At 39.4% G+C, this 25,331-nt stretch overlaps 1 protein-coding gene across 5 annotated transcripts in view; it reads left to right on the plus strand.

Annotated features, from left to right (window-relative positions):
* Nucleotides 1-25,331, plus strand: part of EBF2 (EBF transcription factor 2) — a 145,291-nt gene that overhangs the window by 40,729 nt on the left and 79,231 nt on the right. The gene's annotated exons all lie outside the window — the stretch shown is intronic.

Raw genomic sequence — 25,331 nt, forward strand, 5'->3', positions numbered from 1 at the left:
GGAAATGGCCCCTCTCTTAGCTGATAAAGGAACCCTCTGCTCTGCTTACCTCCTCCCTCCCCCTCCTTACTGCTTTTAAGGAGCTTGGTCTGACTCATGTCTGGCCTTTACAACATGTGGTAAGAGTTAGGAGGAGGGAAAAAAAGGCAAGAAAAGGTGGGGGAAGGGGAGGATGGGAAGGTTCCACAGAATTTAATAAGACTGCTTAGAATTTATGCTAAAATCCTACAGGGAAAGTATACTCCCCTCCACTTCCACGCCCCTCCCCCCCTCCCCCCCCCCCCCCCCCCCATGCTTTTGCAAGTTTAGAGCCAAGAAATGTAAAATTTGGGTGGAGGTGTCAAAACATATGGAGGTAGGCTTGCAGGTAGAAAAAAAATTAAGAAAGGAGTGTTAAAAAGAATACAAAGTTAGACCCTGGGCTTGGTGGAAATAGTCTTAAAGCTGTTGAAGTCACATTCCATTTTATACCAGCTGGAGGTCTGTTCCTCTCCCAAAGAGTGGTTGGGAAGACTGATTGAACTAGCACTTGGCTGCAATGTTGGGTAAGTATTTAAGGAAATAAAATGGATGTTGTTCGAGCCAAAGTTGCAGAATCCATGTTTTTTCAATCCCATCCATATTTTTCAGCCCCATGGAAGATGGTTTGGAATTGTTTCTAAATGCAAGGATTTGTTCAAAAATATAGCTCAGCTGCAGAAGTTTCAGCCCTGGGTTTACTTTGTACCCAGCCTTTCCACTGCCTGGATCCAAAGTTTATGGGAATTGGTCTCGAGTGCATTGCTAAGTAAGGTCTTAGTGGTATGCTTGCTAGTGTAGATCCTACAGGGAGAGTTTGTGTTTTCCCTTGAATGTCTTAAGGACGCATTTGCTTGTGTTACCTCTGTGTGGGCTTTTTGGCTGCTCATGTACTAATTTGTTGACATAAGAATATAACCATCTTTTCAAGCAGCATCTGCTTGTCTTTCTTCCATGAATTCTGCATATTTTCTACTCTGTTTTTCCAAAAGCTGTTGGGCCTACATCCAGTAACCTCTCCCCAACTCTTCCAAAAAGCGTTTCCGGCAATTGCCCAACAGCCTGAATAAGGATGAGAAAAAAGGGACTTATCTGCATGAGCATGATTGATTGTAACAGTGCAATGAATTTGAATAAAATAAGCTCCCCCCCCCCCCCAACATGATCGGTGGAGTCTACTGCAATGACATTTAAAAGCGAGGCCTTGGGGTACAGTTGCAGTAGTACTATAAAATCAGTTTGAAATCTTCTCACTTAGGGCTTTGATTTGTGTTTATTTACAGTACATTAGTTTCAGATGGTGCCTCTTTTTCACTGCAGAGCTGGTGGAGTGAAGTGTGCTGCTACCTTACTGAAGCTATGGACAAAGACATAGCTCAACGTGCCGCTGAAGGTGTATTTAAGCTAAGCTTAGCTGGCTTTTACAGGCAGGCAGCCCCAGGTAAATGCTGCTTATTGCATTCTGCCAGCTCTGCTCTGAGAGAGGTAATGCCCAGAAAAGGAGCAGTATGAACTGCTAAGGGCAGAAACTTCTTTCAAACCTCACAGGTAGATTTGTGAGAGCTTGTCTGTCAGCATGTTACTTGTGCAAGTTTCTTGATGAAAACCAACTCAACGATACATAAAGTATGTAAAGGATGAACTTGCGTGCTACCCTTGTGCTTCACGGGTTGTGAATGCGGATCATCGAGCTCCTTTTGAAATGAGATCAGTCTTTTCACGCAGTGCCAGATATAGCTCTTAATTGCCCTGTCGTAATACGTTATTCCTTTGCTAATAGTTTGAATTATTTCTTTGTTAACCTTTACACAGCCAATAACAAATTAAACATCATTATCTGAGTTTAAAATAGGCTGTAAATCTTGAAGCCCCGGTTAATACTCAGGTACTTACAACGAGGGAGCAATAAAAGGGCATTTAATGACACTCTGAAACACAATGTGGGAAGTGTTACAAGCAAAAGAGAAGAAAACAGGGCAGTTATGAATTATCCATGGAAAGATGAGTTTACATAAATGATAGTGTTCTTAAAATGTGTCTCTGATCGAAGTGGAGAGCTTTTCTCATCAAATTGCGGGCAAATAACATGGTTTCAATGCTCTATATTGCTTTGACTCGGCAAAATTGAAGGCATATACTAAAATTTTCAACAAAATCACTTGGTGTTCTGCAAATAACATTGGCATGAGAGAAATAGCATTGACATGAGAGATTTGAAGTTTTGGTCTATTCTCTATTAGAATATTTATTCTTCTCTGCTACCTGCACCCTGGTTTGACACAGCCAGCTTCTGTTTTCCAAGGGTGATGCTTTGGTTCCGAAGCTGCCTGTTCCATACAGCATTTTGGCAACCCCTGCTTTTAGCATTGCAGGGGGGATTAAGAATTATAGGTGAAGGGATATTAGAAGAATTATTTCTATTGCAAGTAGAAATATCCCACACAGTTTGAGGTATTGTTGTACATCCTTTGCTTGCTTGATCAGGATATGATACAGCATTCGTATGAGGAGAGACTAAATAAAGACTCTAACTTGGAAATTATAAAGCTGATGAAGGATCGAGTAGAGGTATATGAAATTATGAATGACACGGAGAAAGTGAGCGGGGAATTGTTAATCGCTTCTCATTTCTCCATTGGCTCACCCTAGTGAATTCTCATGTATGGCCTTCAAGCAAATAAAAGGGAGAACTTTGGGGTCTTGAATGTGGAGTCCCATACTAATCTGAACTAGCAGACAAGCTTCTTAAATTCTCTAACTAGATCTTCAGAGTTTCATATCTAACTTTGTGAACCTCCATTTGCTCATGTGTATAATGAGGCCTACATTTTGTAAACCTATATCTATTGTTGTGAATGTTAAATGAATTATCTGTGAGGTGAATGCAGGAGACTGCAAATATTCATTATTAATCAACTGATTTGTAAAGGATCCTTTCTGTGTACTTCATTTCTATCCACACATGAACCGTTTGGGGCTATAATTAAAAGGAGGACTTAAGCCATAAAATTCAGATTGGGCTATAATGTTCTTCTTTGTTCTAGATACTCAGACTCAGATTTCTGGTTGATGTCTATCTCATTGCCCCACTTCTGCTTCTCTCTGGTACAGTAGATGTCTTGTGAGAAGTGCTAATTTAGGTGGCACCTTTCCATTATGTATGGGGAAAAACTGAGAAGCTGAAAGACTGTTTAGAGGCCTAAAACACATCTTGTCACATTTAGAAGATATAAAGATAGGAAACATTTATTTGGGGAATTGATTTTGTTTAGCTCAGTTCTGTAAAGCAAGATTTGCTACATTTTTACTGAATGTGGCTGACTAGATTTACTCCTGGTACCTTTCATAAATAGCTTGTGTCCTGTCAACCTGCTTTCCTTTTTCTTCTGAGAACTGATACATCTTTGTTAATTATATGTTGTATTCTTTGTTTTCCAGCTCACTGTACATGTATAACCAGACCAGCAAGCAGTCAAATAATTTGCCACAGGCCTTGAATTTCTTGGACAAAACTTGCATTGTGCTTTCTTTTGTTGTTGTTTGTAATAAAAATGCAATGTGGTTGTGTATTCTAAACCTAGCAATGTGTGACCTAAGTGCACTGTATTCACATTACCTGTGAGAGATAACAAGCTTAGAAGCAGACAAGGGTCTAGCCAAGTCCTATGGTTCTGACTAGACACAGGGGCTATGGATTTGTGGTGGCTGGAAGTCACAGAGGAGAAGGGAGGAAGCTGGGGCTTTGTGCCAAAGTATCTCATTAGGGTTCTGTGATTTTAAAACATTTCTTTAAATATAATCTTTAGACAAATGTTACCTAGATAAACATTAAAAAGAACTTATCTGCAGATAAATTTTGTACTGCGTATAGGTCTGCATCGCATCATAATCTTGTAAGGATGATAAGATGTAAAGGCAGGAGACCTTGCTGTATCCACAGCTACTCTGCGTTCTTGGCAATTGGTGAATCTGCTTTCCTTTTTCTGTTCTGTTCTTTCACCAACATACAGGGGAGAAAATGATCTCCCATAGAGGTGACTGTGAAATCTTTATACATTTTTAAAGCATGGCTGTCTGCTCTCCTGCATCTAGGGCTAATATACCTGTTTGGATTTCTGCAAAGATGTCCAGCAGTTCTGAATAAGCAGGCATGGGGTGTGTGGTTTCATGTTGCAAGCAGAGCGAGTCAAGGCATCCAAAATGCACCTTACTCCCTGTGTATGTGATGTGCAGGCTGATGCTCGTGGGACGCATCTGATTTGGATCACGTCTGCACATATAGTAGGTCCAATGCAGATGAGTGCATGGGGGCTGCTTTTGACCTGGGAATGTTGACAGGTGCGATAAAGTGCTCTTCTCTGGGTGGGAGGTTGTGTGTAAAGGTGTAGTGTTACATGGGACTTGGATGTCGATGTTGGGCTGAAAATTTCAGTGCTTTCAGACTGGAAGATGGCAGGAGAAATGATGGTGATGAGTTTGAAGAGCGTTTCCCCTCTGGTGCTGGGAGAACAATTCCCTTTCAGGTATGCTAATAATTTGATGCTTGCAACCACACACATTCCACTTCTCTCCCCTGCTACCCTGTGAAAAAAATAACTCTAAGAGACCACGGAAACTACATATAAAACATTAATTGGTATGCATAAATGCAGTAACAGTTGCATTAGAACTAAGTAACATATTGCTGGTAGTCTCAGAATGACAAGAGGTCAATAGAGGTAGTCTTGATGTGAGACAGTATATTTGTCTGGCTGTGGCCTCTCTTGTACCCGACTTGGGAATAAACAAGGACCAATGATCATCTGATTTTCCTCAGCATTACATTCACTTCACTAAGGTTGGGAGCAAGAGGGTTAACAGACATTTAGTGCTATATCCTTGGGATTGCAGAGTGAGTGTGTGTATATGTACACCCACTAAATTTTTTGCTTGTTTGGAGCATGATCCCTTAAAAATCCAGCCAGTCAGCAAAGTCTTTTGGTCTTCTCTTCATTGTGCCTCAGGGGTGGGGACCTGGAGCATGGCCTTTTCTGTGCTGGGAGGCTCACGGTTCCCATCATCTCTAACCCTGCTTATCCAAAGGAACCTGGTTTCCCCTGAGATGGTTGGATAAGTGGGATTTATACTTTTATATGAGCTGGCCTGGCAGTGAGTTTTCAGTGGAATATAATGAGAGAGTCTGTCCAAGTTGGGGATGGAGGGCTGTGTGAGGAAGAAACCCTTTCTAGCTCAGCATATTTCTTAGGGTTTTAAATGATTTTTACCTTTACAATTGTAATTTGTCTTTCTTGGGCAGTCAAGTCTGTCCTCCTGCAACCCAACATAACCCAATATAAAGGCAAGTTTCCTTCCTGCAGCACAGAAGTACTTTGGTTGGGGGCTCAGAAATTTTCTTGCATAAGGAACAAACCCACTCATGTGAGGAGAGCTGGACTGCAGAAGATGTTAAAGAAAAGCAAGCACAGACTTTCATTTTTAAAAAATACATATGCATATATTTATATATTACAACAACAAAATGTTGTGGCGTGTTACTCTTGATTACTTGTGTAACGTTAGCATCAAGAAAGCCAGCTGTGATTAGGATTAGGCTTTTGAGGATCTGAAGCAGAGTTATGGGTTTGATTCACTTGGCCATGCTAGGGCTCTGTAGCAGAGTTGAGAATGGAACCCGGCGTTTCTGAATTGTAATACTTCGTCTTAACCATCTCACTGTGGCATCTTTTCCCTTGTAATTCATCCTAATGATAGCAGCTGTAAATTCGAATGATGTTGTCTTAGCCTATTTCCTACAGTAGAACTGTGTTGCTGGTGAACTGTGAGCCAAATTATTAGTGGTGTCTGTACACAGCCCTAGAAGCTGAACCTTGCATCTTTTCTTCAGTAAATTACAGGATCAGAGATCAGAAACAATTATGCCTGAGACATTTCCAGAGTTTGTATGCATCACTTGCCTGTTGAATTTGTACTGCAAAAGAAAAAAAAACAAACCTCTAGCTCACACCCTGGTGCTTAATGGGGTGGTGGTGGCTGGCTCGGTGGAAGGCAGGTTTAAAGTAGATTGGTTTTTTCATATATTTCCAGGGAACCACAGTGTGTTAAGCCCTATTTTATTTTTATTTTATGCTGAAAATATGTTGTGCCGTTACAATACCATGATGGTTTGTTTTGGAAGAGGAATTGTTGGCCCTGATGTCCTACCCAGATCCCAGTTTAGGAACTAGGTCATCCTAGGTAGGATTCCTTATGAGGTTATTGAATAATATCTGTCCTCTGTGCTGTGACCTAACTGGGTTTAAATACATTCCACCTCATATATGATTGCATTTCTATAGGAGGCAAGTAACGCCTACTGCTGCTTGCACCTACTTGAAGATATTCCTTCACCCATATTTTCTTAAAAATCTGTGAAGATGAAATACACTGCAGTGATGCAAGCTGTTATGCACTGAGGTTGGCTTGTGTAGAGTATGTTTTTCTTTCTGTTTTCTGCTGTTGGAGATGGAGATGGGTGGCTTTTGCTACCACCAGCCTAAGCCAAAGATGAGAAAAACGTGGGGAGAGGCCAGAACCTGGAGATGCTTATTGCTGAGCTGTAGGCAGCTCTTCTGACCTCCTGCGTCTCAATAGTAAATGTTTGCTGGATTGTGCCTACAGACAGGATTTTTATTGGTGGTGGTGGTTTTTTTATTAAAGGCACTTGTTTAGCTTTTTAACTGTTTAACACCTGTTACTTTTATTGCAACTTGAATTGGAAATATTTTTAAAAGAAAGAAAAAAGATCGGATGCTTGGTTTTGAGCCTTGTACAGTCTAATAACATGGAGTTTACATTTTACTCGGAACAAAACCTACATAGAGGACTTGACGGTAAAAGTGCGGTTGCCCTTAATTCCACTGTATTGCAGTGGTATAGAGTTAAGCGAAGAAGGCCTGAAAATCTGAGCACTACACTTGCCTTAATGGGCCAGAAACGTCTGTGAAGTAGCCTTTAGCATAGCTTCTCAATGCTGCTTGACTCTGTTATTTATTTTTTTACTTGAAGGGACTTTGGAAAGTTTGTGGTGCACAGGGGGCAGCAGGACGTCAAGGAGGTGGACTCCGGGCATCATTAAAGGTGTCAAAGGTCGGCGATCTCAAAATTGACACACTTGACCCATTTCCTTGCCACGCTGGACCTTGAGTCTGGAGTGAGTTCCCCTGGGGACAGTGCAGTGGGTTTGAAGCTGAATCTTCAACCCTTTCTTCCCATGAGGTGTATAATTCGATATTTATAGCCTTTCTCTCCAACAAGGTCTATGGCACCTCAGGGACCCATTCAGTAAAGAATGCTGATTCCCTTTATGAATTTTTGATGGGGGAGGAGGAGCAAGGGAGGCCACAAGGGGAACTTGTGAAATGTTAGTATTTTTTTCTTTTTAGCAGTGTTACAAACAGCCCCACTGATTGCGTTTGCTAGGATAAAGTTGTCCGAATTTTCCTTTTCCTCCCTTGCCCCATTCTCGCCTGCAAAGCAAGAAAACAGAAACAAACATCTCCCACTCCACAACTTCTCAGTAACGCACAGATTTTTCAGCTGCTGTCCTCCTCCAAAAATCATGATCAGTAAACAAGATATTTTCCTTGAATATGCTCTAAATGAGCCTCCTTTGTTCTGCTTTATTTTGGTGGTCCATGGGGGTGGCACTCCTGGGACTGGGAGTGTCTGACTGTATTTCAGTGCAGAGGAGGAAATGAGGGGTTTGCTTTTACTTAGCGTGTATGAGTGCACATTACTCATAGTTGTAATTTTTCTCTTTCCTATCGTACACACAAACAAATGTACACCCCTGCCTTCTTTTTGCAGGTGAAATGTTTGCCAGTGTGACTTTAACCACAGTTCTCATCACAGAGGGTGTTTTGGGTTTTTTTGTGGTGTTTTTTTTAATGTTTCTCTTTTTTTTTTTTTTTTTTTTAATGTAATTTAAACAAAGCTTTGCATAAATAAGTCTGATTTTCTGCCCTTTTCTGGTGGTTTTTGATTTAATTACAGTTTTGTCTTGCTTTGGGTGGTGTATGGTCCATCTTGTAATAAAGTGCGAGGAACCACTGATGTTTAATGTTTGTAAGAGAACATCAGCCAAGGGTCAAGCAGGGCAAATGTACCCAAGCTTTCATCAGTAATAACAGGCAGGGTTAGATCTGGTGAAAGAAGGGAAATGGTAATACAGGTGCTCAGATAGTGATTTTTGGGAGGAAGAATATCTTTGATTTTTAGAAGAAAAGACATGATGAAAAGTGTGTGTGTCGGAGAGATGGTTTGATATGATTTTTCATAGGTGGCATATTGTTGTTGAGGCAGGGAGCTGATGAAATAAATGTTGTATTCCTGACCCTGTGACCAGCCTGCCAGACTGACTGGCCAGGATGCCTTTCACCCTTTCATCTCTTTCTCCCCTATTGAGATTTTCAGAGTGTCTGTGGTTAAGTGCCCAGTCCAGTAAGCTTCCTGGCTTTGACTGGGACCTCCTGCTGCTTATGCATTACAAACAGTAATAATATAGCCACAGGGTGTCCTGTGGTTAGGTGAAGTCAGTGGGCTTTGGACTATAACCTTCAGGCCAAATATTGATGCCCTCCTTTTACTACTGTGAAAATAAGTATCCATGATATATGGCAATGCGAGATACAGGGCCAGGCCCAAGTTTTAGTAACCTCCCGCAGACGCACCAGCATCTTCTTTGCTCTCTGTGTGAGGCTGCATGAACACTGGATATGCCATGCCTCTGTCACATCCTCCTTCCGTCATTTGAGCTTGGGCTGTAAGGCCTGGGTTTGTTCCACATTCAGAAGTCAGTTTTTTCAGCTCTGAGGGCAGTTTGTGCTCTGTGAGTAACGTTTCCCCCTCTGCCTCTATGTTCTGAGGGGAGGGTGTCAGATAGGGTAGTTTGTACGATGCTTTTTGGATGCAGCATGTTGGTAGGTAGACCTGTTTTCTTAGCTGAACAACACAGTTAACCGGTGAAGCTCATTGCTATGTGGTTTTATTGGGGCTAAGCACTTTGTATTACACAAAACAAAATTCTCTTCATGGCAGAATTCAAATGTTAGATCAAATAAAAAGAAAAAATAAACCCTCACCTACCTCTTTGGACAAGGCTACTGATATAGCTGGTTGGTCATTCTGATTTAATTAGTGTTCTGCTTTCACTCACGTTCTGCTTCTTCCTACCTTTAGGTAGGGTTTTGTGCTTGCTTTAAAGTCCTATTTGAATGTTGTCATCTGTATCTGTCCCCAGAAACCTTATCCATTTGCTTCCTCCTTTAATAAGACTTGCTCCTTATGAGCCATGAAGCCTCTAAGATGATGTAAAATGATGTTGCAAAGCCCTCTGTCAAAAGCTTTGCTCAGTGTGATGAGTTGAGCCTCCTTTTCAGTGCAAGGTGATGCAGGCATTGCTGCGACTCGTCAGATAACTCCAAATGCCAGTAGGGGATTTGAGATTTTGAGACTGTTGAGAGCTTTTTACTTAGGATGGGGGAGGTAATAAATCTAACATCTGTAATGCGTTGTGCTTTTCCTATTGATTGACTCATAAAACAATATTTGTGAAAACAGAGGCAATTACTAACTTAGCCTTGATCCTGGAGACACTTAAAACACATGCTTAACTTTTGCTCTTGTGAGTAGTCCTGGGAAGCAAGCCAGTGGTTTTGGGGTCTTATTGCCGAACTGGTAGATCAGGAAACTGGAAATCAGGACTCTCAGTGTTCTGCCTTGCTCTGAGGGGTGTGTATTGTCTAGTAGTGAGATGAAGAAAAGGACATCAGGGAATAGATGAGGTCTGCTCTGTCTGTGACTTGAGAGGAGGGGGAAAAAAAAAAAAGAGGTCTGGATCTTTGCCTTACATTTTCCCATCTGTTCAATAAGGATTAAGATACTTTCTCTGCCTCCCATCAGGGTGTAAAACTTAATGGATTAGATTGGCTGCTCTTTGATTCCACCTGTTAGGTGCTATATTCTCAAGCTTGTTAGATGGTGTGTTCTCCAGCAGCTCCTTTCTGTATAATCTTTACCCTCATTGCTTTTTGCAAAGTCGGTCAAACTTTTTTTTTTTAGTTTGTTTTCTCTTCTCAGATTGGTTTTCCAGAACTTGACTTTGTTCCAACATTTGCCTTCTCTTACCCAATCCTCAAATATTCCTCCTTTGTCCTGTCTCTTACATGTGCTTACTGTTTCCCTGCATGATGAACGCTTACTATCGTAGCTTTGTACGCCTATAGCAATAGCCCTGCAAGGTAAATTTCACTGTCTGACTTCTATTCTGACAATGATGTCAGATTCTTTTCCAAGAAGTTTTAGTGCTCCATTACCTTAAAGAATCACAGGCTCAAGGTCAATCTTAATTTCTTGTTTGTGATAACTGTGGGCAGTGTCCTTCACCTGGTAATTTGTGCCCATGCCCTTGATAGCAGCTTCAGCTTTTCTCTTTTCACTTTTGTTCTGCCTTTTCCTGCTACTGTCTGTCTGTCTTTGTAGATACCTCTTTAAAGCAGACATCTTTCTCCAATCAAGTATAAACCATTCCCATCATTAGACCTTTACTCTGCATCCCTCTGGGTTTGAAAACTGTTCCTGGTTTCATCTGACCCTCGTGCAGTTCCTCCTCCATTTCATCATGCCCTTTTGCTGCACCAAGACCTGTTTCTTACCTCTTCGCTGTTGTTGTCCATTCCAGCAGTCTTCATGAGGTTTTTTTCTTGTTTCCTGTTCCCAACTTGTTAAACACCTTTGGAAAAAGATCTCCCAGTCTTTTCTATCAAAATAACCTTTAACACAGTAACTTTTGTGATGAGCCACCTTGCCATCTTGATACTGTATTGGTTGACTTCGTCTTCCTTCTTTCTTTAGTATGTTAGCTTATGAGTTTGCATAGTAAACCCTACGGACAACCACTGTTTGTGCAGTATATTGCCAAGGATGCTTAAATTTCTACCAGTGCTTTTCAAATATTTGCAAAGGGTTGCTTTACATTGAAATCTTGTTGGGAACAGTCTGTGGATGTAGAAAGCTTTTAGTATTAGCAGAGATAGGGACAACAACTTTCCTACCTAATAAAAACAGCTGAATATAAAAGCCTTCACACAAATGTGTTAAAAGGAGGCTGTTAGGACCTCTTAAATAAAGCATCCAATATAATTAAAGTGAAGTAAGCTATTAAAAACATACATTCCCACCATGATGAAAGTAGGCTAATACAAACATTGATAAAACCCACACCATTATAAAAGTAGACACAGTTCTACAAACACCTATATAAACCACCCCATCATAATAAACATGAACTAGACAGCAAACATTTAACAGAAGCCTTGTTCACCATAATAAAAGCAAATTAGCCAGGCAAATACCACAGGCATCTGTCAGTAGAATCCCTGATCTATTTTGAGTAACTTGGAGCATCTTGGTTCCCACCAGCCATCTTGATGTGCGGCTGCACTGTAAATTGCTTAGGGAGAAAGCCAGGCATTTAGCAGTCGTAAAAGGAAGGGCTGCCTGCTGCTGCTGCTTGAAAGGATTGCTGCTTTGTACATTTTATTTCAATGCTCCTGCAGCAGGCCTGCAGACCTGACTCTTTTTTAGCTTCAGGCAAATGTCTCAGTTTCTGTCTGGCATGTCTGTCTGTCTCTCTATCGAATGTTCCCTTCATAGAGAGAGAGAAGATTTGTGCATGTGTACCTATTCGCTCTGGTTTCCATGGCGTGACGAGAGTTCAGTGACAGACACTTCTGATGACTCTGGAGCTGAGGCTGACCTGCCCACTAGCCTGTGACGACTGACTTTTCTGCTGGATGGGGTTTGTGGTGCTTTACCTACTACTTCAAAGTGACAATGGGTCAAAGTCATTTTTCTGAAGTGACTGGGAAGAGGACAAATAAATGGGGATGAGAGGAGACAGGCAGATTAACTGCTGGTTCTTCTCTTCTGGCCATTATACGATTATTGCCTTCTCCTTAACCTGTTCATGGAGCTCATGGGAGTAAAGTGCCACAAGTGTTTCCCACACAGAGACACTCACAGAGGCTAGGCCGTTGACAGCTCCAAATGGATATGACATTCAGTTTCTAAAGCAAGATGTGAACTAAAATTTCCCACTCTTATCCTGGCACTGAGGAAACCCTTCATATTCTTAGCAAAGCCAATAGCAAAGTACTCATCAAATTCAGCAGCAAGACAGCTAATCTTTACGTTTTTGATGCCAGGCTCTGATCCTTGCTACCTAGCTATAGCTCCCATTTGATTTAGTGGCAAGGAGGCACAATGTGTGTGTTACTGCAGCAAAGCCAGACACCTGCCCCTGATTCCCTAGCTGTTGATAGAGGATTTGTGTAGCATCTACAGCCTTTTGTTGTGTATGAATAATAACCTACTACATCTGCCCAAGTTGATAAGCTCTTTGTTGTTAAAAATGCTGGTGGGAAGACAGGAAAGCACCCCCATGTATTGTTATACCAGTATCTATGTATTGTATTAATTCATTGTCGAAAGGCATTGGAATCTAGTGTTTGTCAGAGGCCAATACTTGTTCTAGTGGGACAGATAATTTTATCTGGTATGATCATCTGAAGTTAAAATTTAATGCTTAAGTGGCCTGCTTTCAATTTTGTACTTTGTCATAAGCTTCCTCAGTGACTTGGGGTTACTCAGTTCACTTCCACAAGCCTTCCAAGCTTGTGGAGCAAACTCCACAAGTTTTCCTGTCTATGAAACGGTTATTACCGTACTTTTCTTACAACTAGTAAATGGGTTGCTGAGATTCAGTACTGATAGTGTTTCATGTACAGATTGGCAAGAGAGATCTTAAATGGACTGAAAGTTGATTGTTTAGTATGTATGAATATTTTCTGTAGTTTGAAGATGGTTATATAGCTGAAATGCTGATCCTGCTCTATTGGGCAATTATTTCTGAGGAGCTATTACTGTTTTTGATCTAATCTCTTTCCAGCTTACCTTATTGTTAGTCAATGGAAAGTACCAACTGCTGCTGGTGGTTATCAGTGAGTTACTGCTCTAGGTTATTTTGTTCAACTCCAGCTTTGGAAATACCTTTTTTCTCTATTCCCTAATTGGATATCAGTCAGAAAACAACCCAGTCCTGGGAACATGAGATTTTAATGTGCAATGAATAAGTACCTTGAGACTGAAGCCTGTCACTAGGACTCATCTGGAATTGCTTACCACAGGTAAATTTACTAGAAGCTGTGGCTTAATACTGGAGTTTAAAAGGTGGCACCCAAAGAAATCCTCTTAATGTCTCAACAAGCTGATGTTGACAAGTTCTTTGCATTAAGGACTTATGGCAAAGTCCAAATCCTTACTCAGTATGTTAGACAAATAATTATAGAGAATTTTTATCTTGATACTTTGCTCTGAGGTATCCATTCATAAAATATTTACAGTTTTTGCAGAGAATGCAACAACCATTTTTGGTTTTTTGTTCCTTTCTTTTTCTTCTCTCTTCTTAGAACCATGATTCTTATTACCATAGAATTGTAAGAATAAAAATCAGGCCTTATATTTTTAGCAAAGACAATTCCAAGGTGAAATTTAATTTTTTTCCTGTAAATGTCCTTTTTTTAAAAAAAAAAATATTATTTAAAATATACAAAGCCTGGAAATCTTAAGCACTGGAAACTATATAAGAAAAGCTAATAAATGCAAGAAAATGTGGGGAATCATACCCAAATAATAGCTGTGTTCAGCTGAAGTAGACTTTATATTTTTGCAGCTAACTCCCACTTTATGTCATTTTCCTAAGTCTCTTGCCCAGAATATTATGAGTGCTTCTAAAGATGTCAAATAGCCATTCAGCATCTATTGGGGCCTACAAACCTTTATGGAAGTCAGAAAGCTTAGCACTTGAATAGTGTTTAATAGCAGTCTATGATGGGAGATTGCCAAATTGGCTAAATTATACTGATTTTGATTCTGAAGTGGGGAAATAACATGGAAAAACTGCATGTGGTTTTTAAGAACTATATTCAATAACGATTTAACAATTTTTAACCACATCCTATTTAAAAAATTAATTTATTTTTATGAAACACATGATGCAATGTGATTTATCTTACGAGGAGTTTATTCACTAGAATCAGAACGAACAAGTCAGAACTGACTCATAATACATATTATTTATATATGTGTGCATGGTTGTCTATTTTTTAATTGGATATTGGTTTAAATATTATTTAAGAATCTTGTAAAGATTTAAGCCAGAAGCATCAATTCATTTTTTTGGATTTAAATTTTTACTTTTCATTGGTAGCTACATAAACTCTGAAAAATGTTTATGAGAAACGATTACTATTTAAATACAAATCCATGGCTTGCTGGTATTTGGAAAAATGTACATATATTTTTGTATGGTGCCTAATTTTTTATTTTGAAAAATAACGTTGATGTAAGGTAGTTAGCAAATGCTTGGGGTTCTTTTTAATTCTTTTGGAAATTATTTTGGAACAAAACTAGCAACATATTCTGAAAATTGCTATTTAGGTAAATATAAAAACGTGCATGTGCATTGAGTGCCTCTTCTCAGTTATTTTGCATTAAAAGTGTAAAGTTCTTTCAGACAGAGATGGGTTGGATGGAATATTTGCAATGTATGATTTAATTAGTAAGTGAACATATTGAATGAACACACAAATACATGGGTTAGAGAACGGAAACAGTGATTCTAATATGGATTCATAGTTAAGGTGTGCAAACAATTTGTTGTGGAAAAAGGAGGAAAGATTGCTTTTCTACCTATTTGCTTAAATCATTATTTCTTTTGGAGCAAATAATTTTCCTGCCTAATTTATCAAGCAAACACTGTTAGTTTTTAGCCACAAATAAGATACTCAACACGAATAATAATGTTGGTTTTGGTGGTATGTATTTTTCATAGAATCATAGATTTTCAAAGCATTAGCTGCTTTGTTCTAGGTGCTTTCTGAATGGCCCAGAAAAAACGTAGTTCCTGTCCCAAAGTACTTACAAGAGTTTCTAATTTTATGTGATATAAGGCTATAAGAAATTTAGAAATTCTTCCCATACTCAGCTTTCATAGGTGCCAAGGAGCAGTTTGGGGTGGAGTTACTTTCAGCTGGAGATTGGTAGAAACTTTTATTTGTATTTTTTTTTTTGATGTGGGTCATGACTTAAAACAATTAAACCACTAAAATCTAAAGGAAACAGACTATCTCAAATTAATCTTTTGCCTCTGGATTTCTCGCTCCTAGTGGCAGTGGTGGTGGCTATTTCTCTACCTCGGTGTCAGCTTGGTAACGAGGGGGGAGGCACAGCCAGTAGCTTGATTGTTCTGGATGAACTATCAGCGATCCATTGGGAATACTGGTACCTTGACCTCTCTGACCCTCAAAGTGCTGAGTGTGGAAAACGTGAAGTCTCCATGGACCTCAATATGCGCAAGATGTCAGAAAAATGCAGTTCTTGGAAAACTGTACCTTTTTTTTTAAGGTTGCATCGTTGTGCTAACGTTACAAGTTTTCCTTCTTTTTGTTTTGTTTTGTCCCCAAATGCATGTTTTCCTTTTTTTCATCGCTTCAGTAATGTTCACATTTTTATTGCGTTTAGGGTGTTTGCAATTGTCCCAAGAGAAGAAAAATGTAATAGAGGATTTTAAACCAGTTACATTGCAAAATTGTATTCTGTTTCTTCTTCTGCCTCCACCATGAAGCTGGGATCTCTTTTAATAATGTCTTCCCCACATTTAGCCAAAATCTCTGCTGAACTTGGGTAAACTTCCTACAGCTCCTTTTGGACTCATTAAGGGCCAAGCTATATTTCAATTTTGATATTTGGGTGTTTCCTTGGCAACAGTTTTTTCATTTGGACACATACAAGGTTATGGATCATACACTTGCTTCTCTGAATTCCCAAGTATTGTTCAGCGTAGTAGAGCACAGCCTGAGACGGTATAATAACAAATCTGATTGCAGACTAGCTGTTTGTGACTGATGTTGCAATTTAGGATTTATAAGCATTTCCAGATTTTTTTGCCAATATCGAGAAATGTGTATGGTGACCATACAACTTGCAGAAAGTTTAGTCAACAGTTTAAGATTTCACTCAGTGAGCCAAGATTTACTTTTTTTTTTCCCCTTCTCTTTTGAGGACAGAAGGGTGTGTTCGATTTAAAGTTTATACAGCATGCAAATACAGTTTTTTGGTGTGTGTCCCCCCCCGCCCCCCCCAATAGCCATTCATACTCTCAACACACCTGCACTTTCTCTTAGTGCACTGCACATGTATTCTCTCCTGTTTCCAAACGTGATGTGTAATGCTGTGTATAGGCTTAGGAGTTGAGAATAAAAGTTCATCTTAGGCTGGCTTGAATAAATTATTTTTTCATGGCATATGTTTTGGTTTCTGTATCATGAAGGAAAAAAACCCAGACTTTTAAGAGGAACTGAGACTGGATTTTTAAGGAGTCTAAATGACTTGCTGTTGCAAAGGAGAACCTTATCTCAGCATAGCTGCTGAGATAGCAGCATAGTCTAGTCATCGTACTGTATTTGCTAAAGTATTATTAACGTTCCCTAGTTCTTGATGTGATTTCATTAGTGGATCTCAGAGCATCTTATAGAGGAGGTATAGTAGGTTTTTAATTTGAATGATTTTTACATGGATGATGGGGGTTTTTTTGTTTTTTTTAAGATGCTATTCTTAATAAGGTGCAATCATTTAGACGTGCCGAAAAATTCCTAATTAACTGAAGAAATCAACAGACATAATTAATATAGTTAAAAAAATATATCCGCTGTATACACAAGATCCTGTTCTTTCACTCTTGAAACAGGAACAATTCTTACTATGTAAAGTCTGCTACTTGAAAATTAAAATACTGGAAGGATGCCAAAGGAGTTCACCTTTCAGGTATACAGAAAAGGCAAAGGGCTGCTCTCTTCACCGTGGTCACTTTATACCATTCTGAAAGTTTAAATCACAACTGCTTCTGTTTTTGAGAAGCCACTTCAGTATCGTCAAAACAATGTAATGAGGCCCTAACATAAAGGAAAAATTTGGCTTATCCTGCTCCATTATAAAAATATCATCATATATATTCAGTATTTTATGGAAGGAGTCTTAAAAAAGGCATTTGGATTCTTAATTCCTGCAGACTAAATCCTTATTTACTTGAGAGACCAAACATCTCCATCAGTGGTTTTTTGGTCTTCTAGGTAAATAATGAACCCTTTACAGAAGTGCTTAGTTAACATGCTTACCCTAGACACAGTGTTGGTCCCTGGCGTAAATTATGTGTTTTATGAAGCTGGTAAGAATTAAGTACACAAACCAACATTTGAATAATATAAGATGGGTTATGTGTGTGTGTACTTGCACTTCCATCTGTGTACAAGTGGGCTTGATCCTAAAGATGAAAAGTTCTGGCAGGCATTATTTATAGCTCATACCATTTTGTCTTGGCCTTTTATTTTTCATAAGAGCCAGAATTTGTTAGTATCAGCCTTAACTTTCAATTTCCTGGGTTTTGTCAGCTTAAGCCAGACACTTAACCTTACTCAAAAACATTTTTCTTTATTTAACTTTTTTTCAGGTTTTGTTGAGCCAGAAATGTTATGAAAAATTGAAAAAAAAGAAAAAAAAGACTTGGTTCAAACAATATTGAAGACCAAAGTTATTTTTTCAGTTTCTTGAAACAAAGGGAAGTTGAAAAATGCTGAGTTTTTACCACTACTCCCCCAGAGAAAAAGGGGAGGTTGGGGAAGGAAAATGGCTTGTCTCTGTTTATGATTTTGCAAATATAATTCTAAAATCCAGATGTATAATTAAAGCCAGTGACTCAGAAAACTGTAAATATTACAGCAGACTTCACCACCATGAAGTGTGTTTGTATCTGTTGGCTTAGAGGTAGTAACAAATAGAAGATGAGGGGTTTTTTGGTTCATGGACCTTCAGCAAGTGTGACATACATTAACTTATCAATTTTAGTGAGTGATTTAAAATGCCAACGACCATTTGCCTGCAATAATTTTTCTTGTAAACTACTCCTTCTGGACTTCCCTACAATATCATTCAGAGTTCATAAATCATTATCCAGAACCACTAGTGTGTTGCTTGCATCTTGCAACAACCCTGCATGTTCCTAGAGCTTTTCTGTCAGGAACACATTCGTTGTGTGTATGCGAGTGAGATTGTTTGTTTGTTTGTTTGTTTTTTCTCTCTTCCTGCCTTGCAAACATCCCAAGTGAATGCAACCCATAAGTCACTGGTTCTAAACCTTTATAGATTATCATTATGAGTACAATTTAGCTGAAGTATTTGAGGAGAGCTTCCTATCAGCTTTCAACAAATACCGTTAAAGCTGTAGAGATGGTTAGCCCTCAGAGATACTGTAAGCTGAATCAGTTGTGGGCATGGAGCGGCTTTTACACCACTAGAGCTTGCTCCTGCTGATGAGGGCCAGTATTTGTGGTACACATATACTGAAGTACATATGCTGAAGTATATGTGTACTGCAACTGTTAGCAGCTCTCTGAATAAAGAAAGGGAAGGCCAGCCATTAGGACAACGTGAAATAAGGAGACAGTTCTGCATTTTGTCATAGGCCATTTTTGTGGCTGTGGGTATCTGTGATATCTAAGAATGCATGTAGAGTCTAGAAAGATTTTTAAAAGCAACTAAATAAGCTGGGTTAGAAAAGCTAAGCCTTTGCCTTGCTGCACCTCAGTTTCCTACATATGGATAAGAGTAATAGCACTTCTCTGCTTATAATGGAGAAATGCAAAGTTTGCTGCAGTTAAATACTGAAGAGAAATGGACAAATGTTTGTTGTGTGGTGTTTTGTTGTTTTTTTTGTTTGGGGGTTTTTTAAGAATTAATGGTATTTTTTCCACTGCAGCACTAACAATGCTCAATTCTGGTTGGAAGGGTTGTGTCAGTGGGGACTGTGTTTTCTCCTGAGTTTGCAGGATGCATGGCACATCAGGATCCTGGCATGTGATGAGGGGTCTTGGGATTTTTTTGAGCCACAAACTCATATGGGCCAAAAAAATTCCCTCCACAACCTTTACCAAGAATAGAAATGCTTGAAAAGCACTCCCTATTTGAGCACTGTGTCCTTCCTACCAGAGGTGTGAAACTGGGGGAGAACTGACCCATGAGCAGTTCTGTTTGTTGTGGGCTATTTTATTAGGGAAAGAAAAGCAACTCTCCCAGTTTGCAAGCCTGAGGAGAGCTTAATTAAACTGATTTTCTGTTACTTAAAATACGCCTACACCTGCTTCTGTGGTGCTTTGAGAGGCTCCTGTTCCCAGAAGGCTGGGGCAGATGGGGGGAAGTGAGAGGAGAGTCATATTGCAATTTGTTTTTTTTCATCCAGGCTTGTGAGTCTTGGGCTTGTATGTTTGGATTCAAATGTATGCATGGTGGAAAGAAAAATGGAATTTAGGTGACTTTCATGGGGGAAAATTCCCAAATAGTGGCAAATTCTGCATATGCTTAAAAAAAAAATCTTTTTTCTTAAAAAAAAAAAAAAAAAACAAACTTTAGAAATTTTCAAAATGTAGTGTTTATAATTTGGTTATTAACAGCTTTTTAAAATAGTCCTTAAACAATTCTTTTTGCTTCCTATTTTTCCTATTCTGGAATTTTTATATAGAAAACTGAGGTTAGGGAAGAAGACAGGACAAGGAATAAAAAAGGAAGAAAATACTGTCTTTCTCACTCTTGCCCAAACATGGGAAAAATTTGGGAGAGAAAGCACTCTTAATGAAAAGTTTCAACATGGGTATTCTTTATTTAAGCAAGTAGTTTAAAAAAAATTTTTCATCAGCTCTGATTTTACAAGAAGTTATTCCTTGCACAGTCCAATCTTCTGGCCAAATTTCACTGTTGTGTTGCAACCTCATAAGCATCGAATAATAAGTAAATTGTATACTATGCATGATTATATGTTATGTTTACATTCTACCTGCGATAAAACTAGTATAATGACCAATGAATGAAATTAAATGAGAAAATTAGAATGTTGTAATATTGCTGTTAAAATTAATCGTTGTCCATGAAACACTGCAGTTCTGATTAAACAGGGTTTTCTGTAGGATTCTTGTTTCTGTTCAACTTTCTGTACAGGCCAGCTGAAGAGGCAGAGGGTTTAACACTCTGCTTCCCCTTACCGTACATGACTTGCAAGCACTCCAGGTAGATCCCGTACTCTTCTGGTTTAGGAGCATTTGCACACTCTTCAGATGGAAGCTAAAACTGAAAGAAGGCACAAACCAGTGTTTGATCGGGTCTTGTGAGTATTTGGAGCAGATTAGTGAAGCCACCTGGTGCGATGCTGAGGTATTGTGCCGATGGGATCCTAATCGTTAGCATCCAGGTGACCATCAGGAAAACATGCTTTTTTAACTGAAATGCTATTTGAGGAAATGCTCGAGGAAAGGGCTGCTGTTGGTCTACTCTTCCCATTCCTTGTTTGTGTAGGTAGGTGGGTGGGATAAGGAATAAAGTTTTAGTTTCGCACCCCAGGTCTTGGTTGACACCAGGAAGGATAAAAGTTGTGTCAGGAAAAGGATTAGAACTGCCTGGTTTCCCAGAGGACCTGCAGGTGAGGAGAAACTCATCTGGGACCGTCTTGGAGACATGGTTCAGTCGCACTGGGCACAGTCCCTTAAGCAAGAGGATTGGTAATCTGCCATACCAGTGCCCGGGGAGCAGCTGCGTTGACTTTGATGAAGTCCCCTTATCTGTAGCAAGTGGTTGCATTAGCATGCCCCACAATAAACATTTAATTACTATAAAAGCTTATTAACATGAGTAGTTCCTTTTAAAACTGATGGGGACATACCAAATGCTGGCTTTGTGCAAAATATTTGCGAGACAGTGCCCTCATATTAAATTGTATAGCTGATTCCTGTACTGTCTCTTTAAGGCAAATGTTGCTATTTCTTGGGGGGGGTGTGAAAATTTGTGGGGATTTTTTTCTTTTTCTTTCTTTTTTTTTTTTTTAAATGACTTTCATATAGTGCATACACTCTGGTCTCTGTCTTCTCACCAGCTGAGCCTCAGCTGCAGATTCCCAGGCTCCTCTTTTCCTCTCTGTTCTCAGCAGTGATTTAATAAATATATTTAAAAATCACTTTTTCCTTTCTCCTCCACCGAGCTGCCAACTCCCACCCCCATAATGTGCGTATGCACATGCATGCATGTGAACTGAATTCACATCCGCAGTCAATGATAGGTCTGCTTTCACCAGAACTTAATACAATTGTGACTTTTTTTACTAGTTCCTTTTTTTTTTTTTTTTTTTCCCCCTTCTCCCACTGGCTATGTCCTTTTTGGATCCTGGGGTAAAAGTCCATCTCCCAGTGAGAATGTGAACTGAATATATACTGTAGAGACAGTCCATCAGCTGAGGAAGGCAAGATCAGAATGACCAGGTCACAGTTACCTCCAGATAGTATGCTGAAGCTTTTGACAATGCCTGTCGGCACCAAATAGAATTCCCTAACCACATTTGCTTGGTGCTACAGTAAATATTTTAGTTCTTGTTGCTTAACATTCCAAAGCATGATGTTTGAATGCAGTCTGTGTAATGGGATTGCCTAATGTGTATGTGTAACTGCTTTCCAGTGCTTGGATATTTACGGGAACTTCCTGCTTCTGAGATCTCAAATTCAATTTTCATTGGCACTGCTCTGTCACAATTCCCATGGACTTCAGTGGCACTTGTGACACAGAATCTCCGAATACTTCACTTGAGCATTAGAGGGCATGGAGTTATGCTCTGCGTTAGGCCGTGCTTGTGTGATATTAGCCACAATGCTGGCTCTTCCATCTAGCAATGCCTGTGCTTTTTGGTGCTGGTAGTAGCGCTGTCAGCTCCGTGTTAAAACTCCTGCTGAGGCCGTCCGCGCGTGCAAAGTGCAAGTGCTGCACGCTGAGATGCTTTAGTATAGATGGGCCAAATCGATAAAAGGGGAGGACAGGGAAAGAGATGCTTGGAGGAATGAACTGACTCACCACAACGTTAGGCTACATCCTCAAATCTTCCGAGTCCCATCCCTGGACTATTTTGTTTGGTGTTATCTTATCTTTAGTTCAAACTTCCTTCAGCTTCTCGGATGCAATCAATTTAGATCAAATTAATGTGTAACAAGAATTAAATAGCGAAGTTCCTGTCTTCTGTTCATTCATCCCGATGGCTATGACTGTAATAAAAAGTCATGCAAAGTAAGGAGCAGTTGGCTATGAATAAACTTGAGACAGAATATGGCCCTGAGATTCATGCATTTTATGTACTTTTGAAACGTGTATATCTAAGCTAGTCCTGATGCCTTATTGGTGCAATGGTGTATAGCAAAAGCATTAAGGATCTGAATGTAAGTGAAGTAATGTAAGACAAGATCTGTCAGCACAGGCTTTAATGTTGCTTAACAAAATATGTTACAGTAAATCTTTATAGACTTTATAAGTACGTTGAGTTCCAACAAAGTAAACCAAAGTAAACATTTCTCTTATGGGAAATTAAATTCCATGTGGTTAGGGCAGAGCTATGATTAATTCAACGGCAATGAGAATATAGTAAAGTTATTGACTGTGTCTGAGAAACAATTTAATGTCAGAAAAAAAGAGAAAAGTTTAAACACCAGATAGTAGGAGTGGAAAAATAGAACTGGAGTTTCTGATCTTTAATTATAAATTAAAGCATTGATGCTGTAGGTATTAAAGTGTCATCAATTATTGATAATGAGCTCGCTACAGCATTAGTAAGAAACCATCATCTGCACTGCAACATTGCAGCTACGAAGGGGTGCGTGTGTGCGTGTGCGCGCGTATGTGTGCGTGTGATTTCGTTTACTCCCTTAACCAATATCAACAGGAACAGTGAGCACTCGGAGGGCTCTTGGACTCAAGCCTCAACTAGAGTGCATGGTTTCATAATGTTCGTTTTAACTTTAAATGATTTTTAATATTCTACATATGGTTTCATGGTTTTAAGCCTCCTCACTGGGAATGAACAAGGCTGTGGTATTATGATGAATAGTGGATCAAGTCCAGGAACACCCACTTGCTTCCCTACATATCAAACATGTGGCGCTCCCATTAAATATGGGAATCTCTCTGGGGATTAGAGTTGTCCTATCTAATCCAGTCCTATTTTGTTCCCCCGACCCGGATTGAGTAGGATGCATTGTTCCCATACATTCTTCTTTTAATTAAATGCAGTAGATATGTCATGTCAATGAAATATTCCAGGTCTGTTTTTACATCTGTAGCCATTTTCTCCTCCTTTACTTCCATTTGCCTTCTTGGAAAGAAATTCTGCATTAAATACAGTCTTGGATTAGTTGATTGGCTGTGCGTATGCTGCCAAAACAGTTCAAATAAAAATCTTAATGTTGCTTTTTATTTTTTTGCCTATGTAAAACTAGACTATAATGTCATAGAGACACTGTTCCTCTGAGAAGTTTCAGACCCACCAGAAAACTCAGTCTCCAAATCACCTGCCTCCTTTTGTTTGTTTTGTTCAGTGGATGGCTTTTGCAGCAATCGCACCAAACATTTTTCTCCTTGTTACTTCTGTAATCCCTACAGGTATTAGCATGATGGACACTGGACTGGATTGGTTTTTTAAATTTGCTGCAATAATTTGGCGACTGATCCAGTTGATACAAAGATTCATCATTATTTAAAATAAAAATCCTCTCTGAATATATGCCAGGCAGATTATCCAGGTTTGAAAACTGATCTCCTTTTAAAAATGCCGTGTTCAATTATTATTTTTAAAATGCTGGATTACAGCTATGAATTCTCTGGAGGTTAAACTGGAGCCTTATTATAAGGGGAACTACAAGTAAACATTATTAATTATAAAAAAAAAATTGCTTAAATTAGTTTTTTTTCACACCTGCTTCTTTCTTAATTAGCTAGTAGTCCACATATTTCAGTCAGTTGAACTCTTTAGTATTTATTCAAGCATACTTGACATTAACATACTGTTTGATGTTTGATATCCTGAGTTTTTAATTTAACCACATGACAACAAATGGTATTTATGAAATATCAGTGAGCTGGAAAAATATCCTGTGTTGCAGTTGTGCGCTGTAGTGAGCTGAAAGCTGTTTCCTTTCAGAGGTTTAAGAAGGGCTTAAATGCGCAGGGGGGAATATGTGCCTTGTACTGATACCCCTATTTTTTATCCTTAGCAAGATTTACAGGCCACCAGGGGTGCAAAGCTACCAAGAGAGTAGCAGGCCTGCCGTAGGACCTGGGAGGGGAAAGAAACACAAAAATACTTTTTAAATGATGTCATAAGTTAGAGGGTTCTTACAAAATGGAATTTGTACTGACACACAAGTCATCAACAAAATATGTGACATCTATTTGCCTGGGTTTATTAATGTTATTACACTTAGTATTTGGATTGTACCTTCTCCGCCCGCCCCCCCCCCCCCCCCCCCCCCCCCCCAGTAATTTACAAATTTTCCATCAAAATTTACAAAACTCCTGCTGTTTGCGTTACAATAGTGCTCAGAGACTAAGCTGGGATCAGGTCTGTCTGTGTTAGGTACTGTTCACCATCATCAGAAGACAGTTCCTGCCAAAGAGAGCTTGCATTCAAAACAGATTGTATAAACACAGGGTGTTGAGCACAGAAACCACATAGGCATGTGAAACAACTTCCTTAGGATTTCACAGCGGGGTAGTGGCAGTGCTAGGATTAGAGCATACTCCCTAAATCCCAGTCTCAGTTATGATAGCATTACTCCACGGATTTTCTTTTTTTTTTAATTTTTTTTTTTAAGTGGGGAAACTGAGGTATGAAGTAGTCATCTGGCTTTTTCGAAGCAGCTCTGTGTGTTGAGAACAAAAACCAGTCCCTCTGCTTGTATTTGGGTTCAGTGTCAACTTCAGGATGTATCAGCTGTCTGTCTCCAAGTGAATAATCTGACATTTGTAATTACAAAGCTTCATAGCCAACAATGACGGTTTCTAGAACTGGCTAGCATTAAACTTGCAGAATCTTTGCCAGAATCTTGATACCTGCTGTTTTGGTCTTCGTGTGTCATCCTGTACAAGGTTTACAGGGGATGGCTGGTTTTGTGGGTAAGGGTTCTCAACAAAAGGGTGTGGAAGATCTGAGTCATTTGTTAAATCTGCTACAGATTCTCTTGTGCAAGTCTCGTCCTTCTCGGTCTGTTTCCTATCTGACAGCAAAGTTTTCTGATTTTGGTGTGCGGGTATTACATTAAGCAGAACTTAAGTGTTTTGAACAGAACTATGTTGTTCATTGACTTTTC

Source organism: Mycteria americana, chromosome 23 (genome assembly GCF_035582795.1).
Source record: "Mycteria americana isolate JAX WOST 10 ecotype Jacksonville Zoo and Gardens chromosome 23, USCA_MyAme_1.0, whole genome shotgun sequence".
Taxonomy (NCBI): domain Eukaryota; kingdom Metazoa; phylum Chordata; class Aves; order Ciconiiformes; family Ciconiidae; genus Mycteria; species Mycteria americana.